Source organism: Lutra lutra, chromosome 14 (genome assembly GCF_902655055.1).
Source record: "Lutra lutra chromosome 14, mLutLut1.2, whole genome shotgun sequence".
Classification (NCBI taxonomy): Eukaryota; Metazoa; Chordata; class Mammalia; order Carnivora; family Mustelidae; genus Lutra; species Lutra lutra.
The window spans coordinates 85887764-85900044 of record NC_062291.1 but is presented as its reverse complement, the minus strand read 5'-3'; the positions used below and the strand labels follow the sequence as shown (position 1 = coordinate 85900044).

Here is a 12281-nt window from a genome sequence, read left to right as displayed (position 1 = left end):
CGCAAATGGTAGGGACCAGAATGGGATGGGGGGAGCGAAGGGGGTAGGGAACAGGAGGAGGGAGGAGGGAGAGAGAGCACTGTCTCCATAATCCTGCTGAAGGACGGCCCCACCTTATGACCCCATTTCATCTTCACTACCTCCTAAAGGTCCTTCTCCAAATATAGTCATGGGGGTTAAGGCTTCAGCATGTGAATTCTGGGAGGACACACTCAACCCTTGGCTGGGCCTTCCATCAAGTACAAGCCCACATGGGCCTTGGAGGGCTTCTCATACAGAACTCCAGCATTGAGAGATGAAATCACCACCAGTAAAACAGAAACCTGAGTGAGTGTGTGGGCCCGAGGCACTGGAAGACCTCAGAGAGCAGCTGTGTTTGGGCTGCGTCAGCAGAGGGGGCTCTGGGAAGAGGGGATGGGGTCTCCCACCCCATCCACTTGCACAGCAAGGCCTGGTGCACAGGCTTCTAGACACAATGCCAGAACAGATGTGCATGGCCATTGGGCCAAAAGTGGATTCAAGATGAGTCCCACAGGCTCATTCCATCTGGGATCTGGGTGGGCGGGAGGACTGACCTGGGAGCATCTGTAGACCCTTGCCTTCAGCAGAAGGAGGAAGACACAGTCAGTGGCTGACTATCCCTGGTCTCGTGCCTAGGTGTGGAGCTTCCATTGTCTGGGACCTGCCTAAGCCAATACCCTGTGTCAGGCACCCGGCCTCGTTCTGTGTGGGGTGAGGCATTCCCCAGAAGCTTCCCTGGTGCCCTCAGGAACTAGGGGACTATGTCGGGCCTGGGAGGCCAAGCAACTGAGGTCACGGCCACGAGCCAGGCAGCTTCTACCTCAGTAGTGCAGGAAGGGAGGTCTGAAAATCCCCACCATCAAAACCCAGAGCCCTTAAGCACTTTGTTCTAAACCTCAGGAGGCAGCCTTGAGTCTGAGAGCCGGAGAGAGGAGCCAGTACTCACCTGGCTTCCCAGAGATGACGCTCTGGTCTAGGTAAACTCCAGGTGGCCTGGGGCCAGTGCTCTATTAGCGAAGAAGCCGGGCAGCTCAGTCAGTTAAGCATCTGGCTCTTGATCTCAGCTCGGGTCATGATCTCAGGCTCATGAGTTCAAGCCCCATGTTCAGCTCCAAAAAAAACAAAACAAACAAAAAAACCAAAAAATCCAGACCAGAAACACAAGCACCCAACAATCAAAACAGACCAGAAACCTGGGCAGCCACGAGCTGGCTTCTCAGTGAGTAACTGGGACTTTCTGCATGAACGCCAGACACCACCGAGGCACAACACATGTTCGCTTCTAACATGAAAACTGCCAGAAACACTTATTCTGGCCAACACAAAAGAAGATTTAACTAACCCATCCAGGAATCCAGTCTGTCTTAATTGTCATGACACATGGTGGCTGGGAGGACAACCACCTTGGGCTCAGAGAAGGTTTCCTAGCAAGAAACCTCACCAGGCAGAAAAGGAAAATCACCCAGGATATCAGAACCAAAAGCTCCAGAGGTCCTTCGGGAGTGACCAACAGCCCAGACAATTCCGCATGAACAGCAATGGTGATCTCAGTCCAGAAGGAAATGTTCTGATTACACGCATGGCAAAAACAAACAAACAAACAAGCAAAAAAACCCCAAAACAAAAAAAAAGCAAAAAAAAATCCCCACCAAAAACAAATTAAAAAAAAAAAAAAGCTAAGAGGAAATTTTCAAAGCCCATATTTTTTGTAGGAAAAACAAAAGCAACATGAAGTACTGATCATAGCTCAAGCCCCACATGGATTCAAGCTATTAGGAGAGCAGCAGTAGGGACGTCACCAAGGACCCTCTCCAGCCCCCCACCACCCCCAGCTCACCCAGGACCTCCCAGGTTTAGCCCGGAAAGCGGGTGTCCCGGGAAGCCACTGGTCACCCAGGACAGACAGAACACAGAGCTCTCCAAGAGCCCGCCCTGCTGGTGGGCAGAAGATGACCTTTCCAGGGGTTGACTGCAGCCAAAAGGGTGAATAATGCTGACCCTTAAGAACATTTACTCCATTTCAGAACCTGCGTATTTGTTCTGACAGTTCTTGGAACAAATTTCAAGAGCAGCATCAGAGGAACAGCGCCCGGCCAGCTCCCTGCTGGCGCGGTGGGGACCGCACCCCACCAGCGGCGGAGACGGATGGGCTGGGGTAGGCGCGCCAGCACTCATCAGCAGACACGCCGGCGCAACGCTCCGCATCCATCTGACTCGACAGCTTAATCTGATGATAACACAATGGTGACAGAAACAAATTTTTCTGCACAATAAAGAATAGCACACATGGGCTTTTCTTGGGATAGCTAGCTAAATTCAGTAACTTTTGGAAATATATCATTTCTTTTCTTTGCCCATTATTCTAGGAACTTCCACTTGAGTGTGAAAAGCCTTACTAACAAGAGCGGCTGCAAACAGAACACGGTTCTGATCAGCGCTGTGCTCAGGACCCGTGCATCCTGGCCCCCAACCCCCAGCCCCCCGCAGGAGCAGAGCCCAGTGACGTCACTACACAGAACACCGTTCTGATCAGGTGCTGTGCTCAGGACCCCTGGTTCCCCACCCCCGCCCCCCCATTCCAGCGCCCCACAGGAGCACGGCCCGCCAACAACGTCACTATGTAACCATGACAACTTCAGGACATGGAGACTTCAGGGCCCCATTTCTAGGACCTCGGCCAGGTGGTTGTCACCAGTGTGGAGTACACAGGCCGGCCCAGCCAGGCGGCCTCGATGCACCTCGCCCTTGACTCCAGGCAAACCACTGGTGCCTTTCCGTCTGTCCCTACAGCACGCCAGCGGGTGGCCTTCCCGAACCCTCCCGGCGGCACGGCCCAGGCCTCCCTTCACAAAGCCACCCACCTCTCATGGCTCACGGCCCCCTCACAAGTCCCTGTCCCTGGGGGGCCTTCTCCAACCACCTTCAACCACTGGGTCCCCCCAACCAGGGCCGCCCTCACCTGGGCGTGCCGCCGGAAGCACTGAGAACCTAAAACAGAGCCCCGTGGTGGGCAGGCCGACTCCCCGCCAGAAGCCCCAGTAGGTGACGCCCACGGGGGCTCAGACGGGGGCACACCCTGAGGACACCGGCAGGCAGAAGGCTATGGGGTCTTTACCGAAGACCAGGTGCTCGCTGTCCCTTCAGTCTGCATTCTGGAGTGACTGCCCACCCGAACCTGACAGCGTGGCTTCAAGCTCCCACCAGCACTTGCGGGCACATACCGGTCCCCCCGCGGAGAATGGGCCGGGCTGCTGTGCGGTGAATGAGCCCCCCTCCTCCCTGCTGACATTTCTGCCCGGGCGAGGTTACAGAAGGCAGCCCCCACTCCAGAACCCAAATGCCATCACGACAGAAAGGGTTTATTTACCCTTCCAAGGCCAGATCCTTTTCTCTAACGTCCCCGAGGACTGCTTCTCTGTGAATAAGACACATACACATCACGTGTTTTTCCTTTCTCACTAAAAAGTTCATTCTAAACAGTCATCTTCCAGGACCCTCCTCCCTCACCGCAGGGTACTCCGTCAGAAAGCCCTACAGGACCCCCTGGCTTCCCACAAACAGTCCCCACACCACCTCTGACATGATGGCCGTGACTGCACTTTGCCACCTGCCACCCCGACCTTTCCCCCCTCCTCCCTGTCATTCCTTCCTCCCCAGCAGATGACTCAGTGGCCCCCACTCACAAAGGTCCCAGGGCCAAGGCTCAGAGAAAACAGTCCCCTTCCTGGCGGGCCTCCTGCTAACTCTGGGTCTCCTTTCTAGCCCCGACTCCCACCCCTCCTCCAGCCGAGCCGCTCACAGGCCCACCTTCATCCCGGAGTCCACGCTCCTACGGCTCAGCCCACAAAGTCCTAACCATGGGCCACTTGGACAGACCTTACAAGTCTCTGCACAAACGCCAGAATCGGGAGCAAGTCCATGGCCTGTCGGGACTGGGGGATGAGCGTGGCTGAAGTCCAGAACACAGCTGGCCCTCAGGGAGCTCTCCTCCTTTCTCTGGCACCCACACGACTGTGCTCCCACTCTCAAACAATGTACAGGGTGCACAGGGACGCCTTCGACATGGTCTCGCCACGTCCTGTGTCAGCCCTGTACTAGGGGTGTGTGTGCTGGGAGGTTCAGAATGTGTAAGTTCGTACACACGGGTGCGCACTGACTTACGCCACATCTCGCCCCCAGAAGGACTTGTGTCATTCCTCCGCCTCACCCCTGCAAAAGCAGCATGCACAGCGTGGGGCTAACACAGAGCTCCGCTCCGACCCTGCGCGCCCTCGGCACGCCGCTCAGCCTCCCCCAGAGCCAGTCTCCTTATACACAAAACAAAATGACGGTGTCTCTGTCGTCCTGGGAGCCTGAGCATGGGCGGGATCGATCTGTGTTAAGCAGCCAGCTCAGTAAGCCTTCAGTAAGTGCTATCATCAGCAACAGCATTACCGCGCTGCTGGAATCTTCTGGAACTTGACTACCTAACTCTACTGGGCTAAACCATAAGAGGGTAAAGAGACACCCACACAAATGACTGTGGATTTTCTATTTTTGACAGAGCTGACCTTACGGATTGCCTCACCCCCTGCTACTGTGGTTGGAACAGTCACACACGGGAAAATGCTGTCCTGTGCTGGTGTCCCTGCTGGGTCCTGAGCCCTGCCAGTGTCAGACTTGGTGTGTCGTCCTTCAGCACTTTCTTGCAGTTTGACAGATGACTGCTGTCCAGCCTCCGGGGCTGCCGGAGCCTGGCAAGCCCACCAGGCACACACCTGCCGAGCCCACCGGCCTGCTCCCAGCCCACGTGGCTCAAGCCTGCTGTGGGCATGGCACACGGAAGCCCACAGCGCTGCCAACTGAGTGGGAAACACCTCGAGATCAGCCACCTCCGTAGCTCGCACAGTGTCAGCGGGGAGAAAATGGAAACTGGCAGCAGAGGGAACCACCTCCTAGAGACGACAAGAATTGGAGAAACCTAGCTGATGAGCTCTGGGCCACATCCCGCTCCAGACAAGACAGAAGGCCATGAGCCCCTGGAATCACAGACACGTGGAGGAGCAACCCTGCAGCCAAGACTCCGGCACCAGCCCTGCCTCCTCCGAAAACCAGCTGGTGGCTCTGAGCAAACAGACGTCAACTGTCACTGTCATTCGGGGCTCACCAGGGCCCGGTGTAGTCTGCAGACAAGACTCCCTCCCAACAGGCAATAGCGGCCCTATGGATGGCAGCATCATTTTCCCTATCTGGTGGGAAACCGCGACTCAGAAAAATAGAGTAAGTTTACTCAAGGTCATATAACCACGTCTAAAGAGACCGTCTTGTTACTGGAGGCTGCACGCTTCCCCTGTGCGTGCTGCCCCACAGGGGAGTCGGGGTCATCTGTGCATCTAGAAAACAAGGATGCCGGCTGGGCTGGAGGGAAACCAGGACTTCTGTTTGGCTCCTTCCTCCCCCTCTCCAAGTAAAATCTCATTTCCAATGGGACTGTGGTTCAGACTAAGATTCCTACCCAGGCAGTGCTTCACGGCTTTTGACCCACACGCTTATACTCACCCAGGCAGACAGACTAGGTGTAACACTGCCATCAGCCCGATGGGGAGGCAGCTTGGGGTTTAACCTTTGCTTTAAGTCACCCAACTAGTTGGAGCACCAGGGTGGCTCGGTCAGTTAAGCATCTGACTCCTGCTTTTGATTCAGGTCATGATCTCAGGGTGATGAGATCGAGCCCCACTTTGGGCTCCGCACTGGGCACAGAGCCTGCTTGAGATTCTCCCTCTCTCCCTCTCTCCCCTGCATTCTTTCTCTCTCTCTTGCTCTAACAAACCCCAAAAGAAACAAACAAACAAAAAATAAAGTCACCTAACTAGTAAATGGAACCACCCAAATCCCTCCCATTATTCTCCCTGACACCACTCGGGCCCCGTTGAAATAAAACTCAACTCAGTTCCACAGAAACACACGCAGTTGTGTATTTGAAAATGAGCCCTCACCTGAAACCATGAAAATGCTTCTACCCACACGGGGAGAAAAGCAGCACCAGCCAGTCAGAAGGAAAGATGGGAGTGAGGGGCGCCTGAGAGGCTCAGTGGGTTAAGCCGCTGCCTTTGGCTCAGGTCATGATCCCAGGTCCTGGGTTCGAGCCCCGCATCGGGCTTTCTGCTCAGCAGGGAGCCTGCTTCCTCCTCTCTCTCTGCCTGCCTCTCTGCCTACTTGCGATTTCTCTCTGTCAAATAAATAAATAAAAATCTTTAAGAAAAAAAAAAAAGAAAGATGGGAGTGAAATATAATATGGCTGTCCGTGCTTAACGTTTGTTTGTTAAAAGTAATGCCAAAGTTTTGGTAACATCTGCATCTTTTGTCATAACCACAAGACCGAAAACTGTAACGCTATGATAACATGTTGGGTTTGCAATTTGGAGAGATTCACATGTCCCTAAGGAGTTACGAAGCCGTACACAGATCCGTAAGCACAGGCGACGGAGAACAATGTTGGCGCAAACGGATCCTTCTGGAAAGGGAGCTCCGGAGCTCGTCTGGGCTAGAGCATTATTATCCTCAGCCATCCCAAAGATTTCTCAAGAGATGCTCAAACATTAGGGTCCCTAGCATACCCTGGGAAGCTTACAAAAACACAGGTCCCCAGGTTCTGACCCCATGGGTCTGACAAGGAGCCCTGTAATCTGCCCTTTTTAACCAGCACCTTCGGTAATTCTGATAGCAGCAAGGCTCAGACCACTGTCAGAGAATGCTGACCTGCGACTGCTCGTGCACAGCCCACTCCAAGGAGAGCAACGGATCCACACTCCAGTGGCGGCTCTTACTAATGACCCCAAACAAGCAGGTCAAAATCTGAAGGTAACACCTTTGGTCCCCACTTTTAGCCCTTCTGCCTGGGGAGTAAACTGTAGTAGCTAGCAATTTAAAAACGAACGAGAATTAACCACCAGTTACTTATTAAATTTCAACATTTAAACGTCCCATCCCGTATTCTGCCCCACGATTCAATTCTCTCTCCTCACCCATCCCGGTACCTCTCAACACGCAGGGCTGGAATTGCCCGATCTGTCATAAGGTAAGTTTCTAAACTACTGTCCATAAGACTCAATTTGTCAGTAAAACTGCCACCAGCGCTGTGCTTGCAGAAAAATGTCCATAAATGCATTATTGCGACTGGCAGATCGATGTCTATAATAAAAACAAATAGATTTAACAAGTGTCTGCTTTTATGAGTGGTGCCATTGGCAGACGGCACGTTCAGTGTCACCCCCAGACTTCTGGGAATGGGCAAGAGAGCTCGGCCCGGATACCCTGCTGACTTCACAAGTGCTGCTGGTAGGAAATTATTCTAACAAGATAGTCTCCAAAGTAGCAGAGTGAACATACGAGGCATTTATAACTCTCTCTCAATCCCTTTCATGTGCTGCACATACACGGACAACAAGTTCAGCATCTGTAAGGAAATGTTTCTGTGGAACTTTTAACTGGTTTTACCACTGCTGTATCACAAGCCTAAGTTTACTCCAGGAGCCGGGGACAGGGACAGGAGGCCTGCCTCCCTGGAGAACACCCCCAACTCCTCTAAGTCCCCAGTCTAATTGAAAACAACTTGTATCAAGAATGAGTTTCAGGGGGCGCCTGGGTGGCTCAGTGGGTTAAAGCCTCTGCCTTCGGCTCAGGTCATGATCCCAGGGTCCTGGGATCGAGCCCCACATCGGGCTCTCTGCTCAGCGGGGAGCCCGCTTCCTCCTCTCTCTCTCTCTGCCTGCCTCTCCGCCTACTTGTGATCTCTCTCTGTCAAATAAATAAATAAATAAATAAATAAAATAAAAAAAGAATGAGTTTCAGCATTTAAAATGTAGCCAATGGTGTCACTGCTGTGTCAGTGGCCCCCGGGGCTGCCTACTTATGTAGTTAGCTCACTAAGGCAGACGTCAGGCGCACGGCAGCCCCACACGGGCTTCGCTGCCAGGGAGAGTCTGAGCACCTTGGCAAGACACTGTGACCAATTTACATGTAAGCCCCATCTGCCAAAACCACTCGGATTCCTTCAAAGGTTACAAAAGGTCACAAAATGATTTATTCTTCTTGGACAATTCATTTTCATAGCTATACACAGGAATAAGTCATTCACTACATTCTGTATATTCACTCTATGGTTTTTCCAAAACCTTTGCACCCTGCCCCCTGCCCCTGCCCCCATCTAAGCTCTTTATTATGAAATTTTTTTACATCAAAAGGAAATGACTCTTGCACTGACCAGCAAACATGCACTTGTCGCCCAAATGTCACAGAACACACACCTGGCAGTATTTTGTCTACAACACTGGGTCTCAACCTTCCATCTACCTTTGCCCAAGACAGGCCTCCAGAGCTAACAGAAGGGAAAAATGCATCCTGGGACCCACGGGAAAACCAGCTCTCCTGCACAGCTCAAACCCCCGCTCCCATGCAGACAAGCACACGTACTTTCACTTTAAACCGGGAATGGGGTGCTGTTGGGTGCGTTCGCTCGTCTGCGTATATGAGAAGGTTGATAGGGAATCCACTCACGCCCAGTGGTAATGTTATAATTTACATGTTCCCGATCTTTACAGCTTCAGGTTTGGGGTGACATTCTGAGATAAGTCCCAAGCTCTTTCAGAAAGCATCTGTACCAGAAGCTACCTACCCCAGGAACAAGAAACCTATCAGGAAGGACTAGGACAGTAGCCAAATGAGCTCAGGGCCTTTCAGAGACTGGGACCCCATCCTACATGTCTGCAGGGACCAGAGACACTATAGGAAGTCAAAACCCTGAGGGTAAGTTGACCTACAAGAAGAATTTGATAGTTAACTTGTTAGGTAAGGTCAGAGTGGAGTATAAAAACAAACCTGACAATAACCTTAACACGTGACTACAGGAAAAGAGTATTCGGAAAATACTGTTTTGCTTCCATGTTTTTTCTATTAAGGAGACTGTACTATAAACTGAAAAGAGCCTTGGGGCCCGAAACAGGGAGTTGGAATAGAACCGCATTGGTGGTTTGAATCCCCGACTTCCAGGTGTCCTCTGCAAAACGAGAAAACTAAAGGCAGTTGAGTAAGTTTACCGAGCAGCACACTGTTGGGTTCCTGAGAAGGGAAGAGTGAAGGAGCAGAGAAAACTGCAGGAACACCAGGGAGGCCCCCTTCTCCCTCGGGCCCCACTACCCTCCTTTCCCGCACAGACTGGACCCGCGCCCATACCCCGGCAAAGGAAATTGTGGGGACAGAAGGCCCAGGTGAAGGGTCCAAGTGAGACCCCAAACCAGAGGAAAAGAAAGGTCTGAGAATCTCTGCTGAACAAGAGTGAGCCGGTCCCAGCGTGTCCACATCTAGCACATTTGCTCTTTAAACTTCCCTCGCCGGCAATGGAGGCTTCTTGGAGCAGGGTCTAGTAGCTCTAGAACCTGGCTGTTACAGTACAGGTTTGCTTTAATGAAACGTGCATTCACGTGGAAAAGCGGCCATACTCTACAGCTCTGTACTTGAGGCCCAGTTGACCCCACCCGCATACCGTACCAGACTCTACCACTCAAATCCCAGCTCAAGACAAGAACCCAGGAGAAATGCAACACTTGCCAGAACAAGGCCAACTCTCCTTTGCTACCAGCAGACTCTGGACCTCCCCAAGTGTGGACATGGTGTCACCTGCCTTCAGGACGATGTGTCTGAGTTAACACAGTCCTGAACTCACTGCTGGGGGGCGGGGGTGGCAGGGATGGGGAGGAGAGCTCTGACACTGTTTCCTTAAAGTTGTGTTGCCCCCCTGCATGCCTTTGTTTCTGTGTCTTCTGCACCTCTGTGTTTTACCATGGAAGGACTTGGAAAAACAAAGCTATCTCTTCATCACGTGTCTTTCGGAGATGGAGAGGACGGCCTGCCTTGGACACTCTCCAGACTCCTATTTAAATAGTCCAATTCTCCGTTCCTTATGTGCAACAGCGTCTTGTTCGGCCACAACAGAGGTGACCCCTCCTGGACAAAGCAGCCTCCTTCTGCATGATGGCTGCCCACCGAACCAACCGCTGTGCTCGCGTCTACAAAACGTGCCTCCAGGCAGAAAGCCAAGTACCGAGCAGAGGTCTTGGGAGCCAAGACCATTCTGAGGTCTCAGGAAAAGCAGAGGCCAGGCCGGGAGGGAGGGATGTGCGGTTTTGAACACTGCTCTACTGTAGGATCCCAGACGGGGGGATTATGGCGCCCAGCCGTAGTAAATGGCTCTCAAACTCCACTTGTTCACCCCTAAGTGTTTACAGAGGCAATCAGGGCGCAAGGAAACACAAACACCAGCCATGATAATGAGGCCCCAGAATGGGGCCTGTCTTAAGACAGGGAGGACGTGTGGATTTCGCACAAGAAGTAGGCTAAAGGCTGATTACTGCAAGGAAGGGCCGGCGTAGGCCCCCGTGAAGCTTCCTGGGAACAGAAGGCGGAGGGCGGCCCCAGGCGCTGGTCAGCAGGGCAGGGCAGAGCCTCGCGCAGGGCCAATGTCGAAGGTGGTTGGCCAACTAGAGGTGCGGTGGGGCGGCAGCAGCCCACAGTGGCCGCGGTCACCGCAGTCCACCGCAGTGCAACGTGGTCCAGGAGCCCCAGGCCAGGGGTAGGCGGGCCAAGCTGGCGCACCTGGTGTGCACGTGGGGCCTGGGCGGAGCGGGCAGGACCGGCCAGGCCCCACAACTATGGCGACGGGAAGGTGCCCCAGGAACCACAGGCTTCGGACGACGGCTCATCCTAGGAAAGGCCCCGACTTTTGCGGGAGGGCAGCAACCCAGACACTCACCGCGTTGCCCAGGCCGCAGACCCCGAAGAGCTGAGAGCGCGGAAAAATCCAAGCGCCACAGGAGCCCGCGCGCGCCTGGGCACGTCCGGGGCGCGGGGGCGGGGCCGGGAAGCCGGGGGCGGGACCGGGACGCTCTGGGGGCGTGGCCACGGTAGGCGTGGCCTGGACGTGACGGAAGCGCGGCCGGGGCGCGGGAAGCCGAAGCGCACAGGGGCGGGGGCCCATATGGGGAGGGCCAGGAAGTGCGGGAAGCTGAGCCGGGGCCGGAGGCGGGGCCTAACGGGCGGGGTGGGGCTGGACTCGCGAGCGTTCCCTGGGGGTCGGAGCATGCCCAGTGCGGCGGCGCCCGGGCTGACCACAGATCCCGCGCAGCCTCGCTGGCCGCGTAGCGCCGCCCTGTCGCGGTCTTGCGGCCGGCGTTGGGGCCTCGCCTGCCTGGCAGCCTGAGCCCGCGCTTCTGCCTTCAGCTCCCGCACTCTGTGCCTCAGTTTAGCGCATATCAGCCCTGCGTCCCTTGGTGCGCGCGGTACGCGGCTGGCGGGGGGCCTGGGGGAGGCGCCGCGCTGGGTGCACCTACCAGTCTTGTTGCTGGTTCTGCCCTGCGGGGCCGCGGTCCGGAGCGTGGACTGCCTGCTGGGGCCTCCCAGAGGGCGGGGACCGACAGGACTCCAGGCACCGTCCTGGTGATGCGCCAGCAGAGGGGCCTGGGGTTAGTCTCCGGTGCCTGTGGTCAGAGGCAGGGCCCTTCAGGTCTGGGGATCACCAGGACACATCCAGATTCCCGGGCCCTGGCAGCCAGGCCAGTCTCAGATGCGGTTCAGTGAGCACACGGGTGCCAGGCACCGCTTGGTGCTGTGTGGACTTATTATGGTTGAATTGTGCTCCCGCAGAAAGATGTGTTGGAGTCCTAACCCCAGTACTCAGAAAGAGACCTTATTTGGAGACAGGATCTTTACAGAGGTAACAAGTTACATGAGTCTTTAGGCTGGGCCCCTAATCCTAGTACGACTGGTGTCCTCGTAAGCAGAAGGCCAGGTGAAGGCGGACGCAGGGAGAATTCTGAGATGAAGGGTGCCAAGTGATGCATCCCCGCCGAGAGAACGCCTGGAATAAGAGAGGCGTGCGCAGCATCCGTCCCTAGAACCTTCGGTGGGGAGCAAGGCCCTCTCCACACCAGACTCCTGGGCTCCAGAGCTATGAGACAGAACGTGTGTCTTCTTCTGACACCCATTTTGTAGCACCTTTTATGGCAGCCCCAGGAAACACCATAGACACATTGTATCTAGCTTGATGGGCATAAGGACCTCTGGGAGTATCTCTCAAGCTTAAGGGAGGTCACACACCCATTGGTCCCATCTCAGGACTACGTGCTTTAACATCTATGGGGTTCCTGGGTTCTCTTTTCTTAGTGGGAAAGGAAATCTTTTTTTTTTTTTTTTTTTAACAATTTTTTTTAAGGATTTTATTTATTTAT

At 54.3% G+C, this 12281-nt stretch overlaps 1 protein-coding gene across 2 annotated transcripts in view; it reads right to left on the bottom strand.

The window, feature by feature from the left end:
* MGMT (O-6-methylguanine-DNA methyltransferase) overlaps positions 1-10917 on the bottom strand; it is a 278625-nt gene extending 267708 nt beyond the window's left edge. The window contains exon 1 of one of the 2 annotated variants that reach the window (XM_047703157.1): positions 10808-10917. The gene's annotated coding sequence lies outside the window, so the exon portion shown is untranslated. The remainder of the gene's footprint in view (positions 1-10807) is intronic. The other variant, XM_047703160.1, reaches the window with a different exon arrangement.
* Between the last annotated feature and the right edge of the window lie 1364 nt (positions 10918-12281).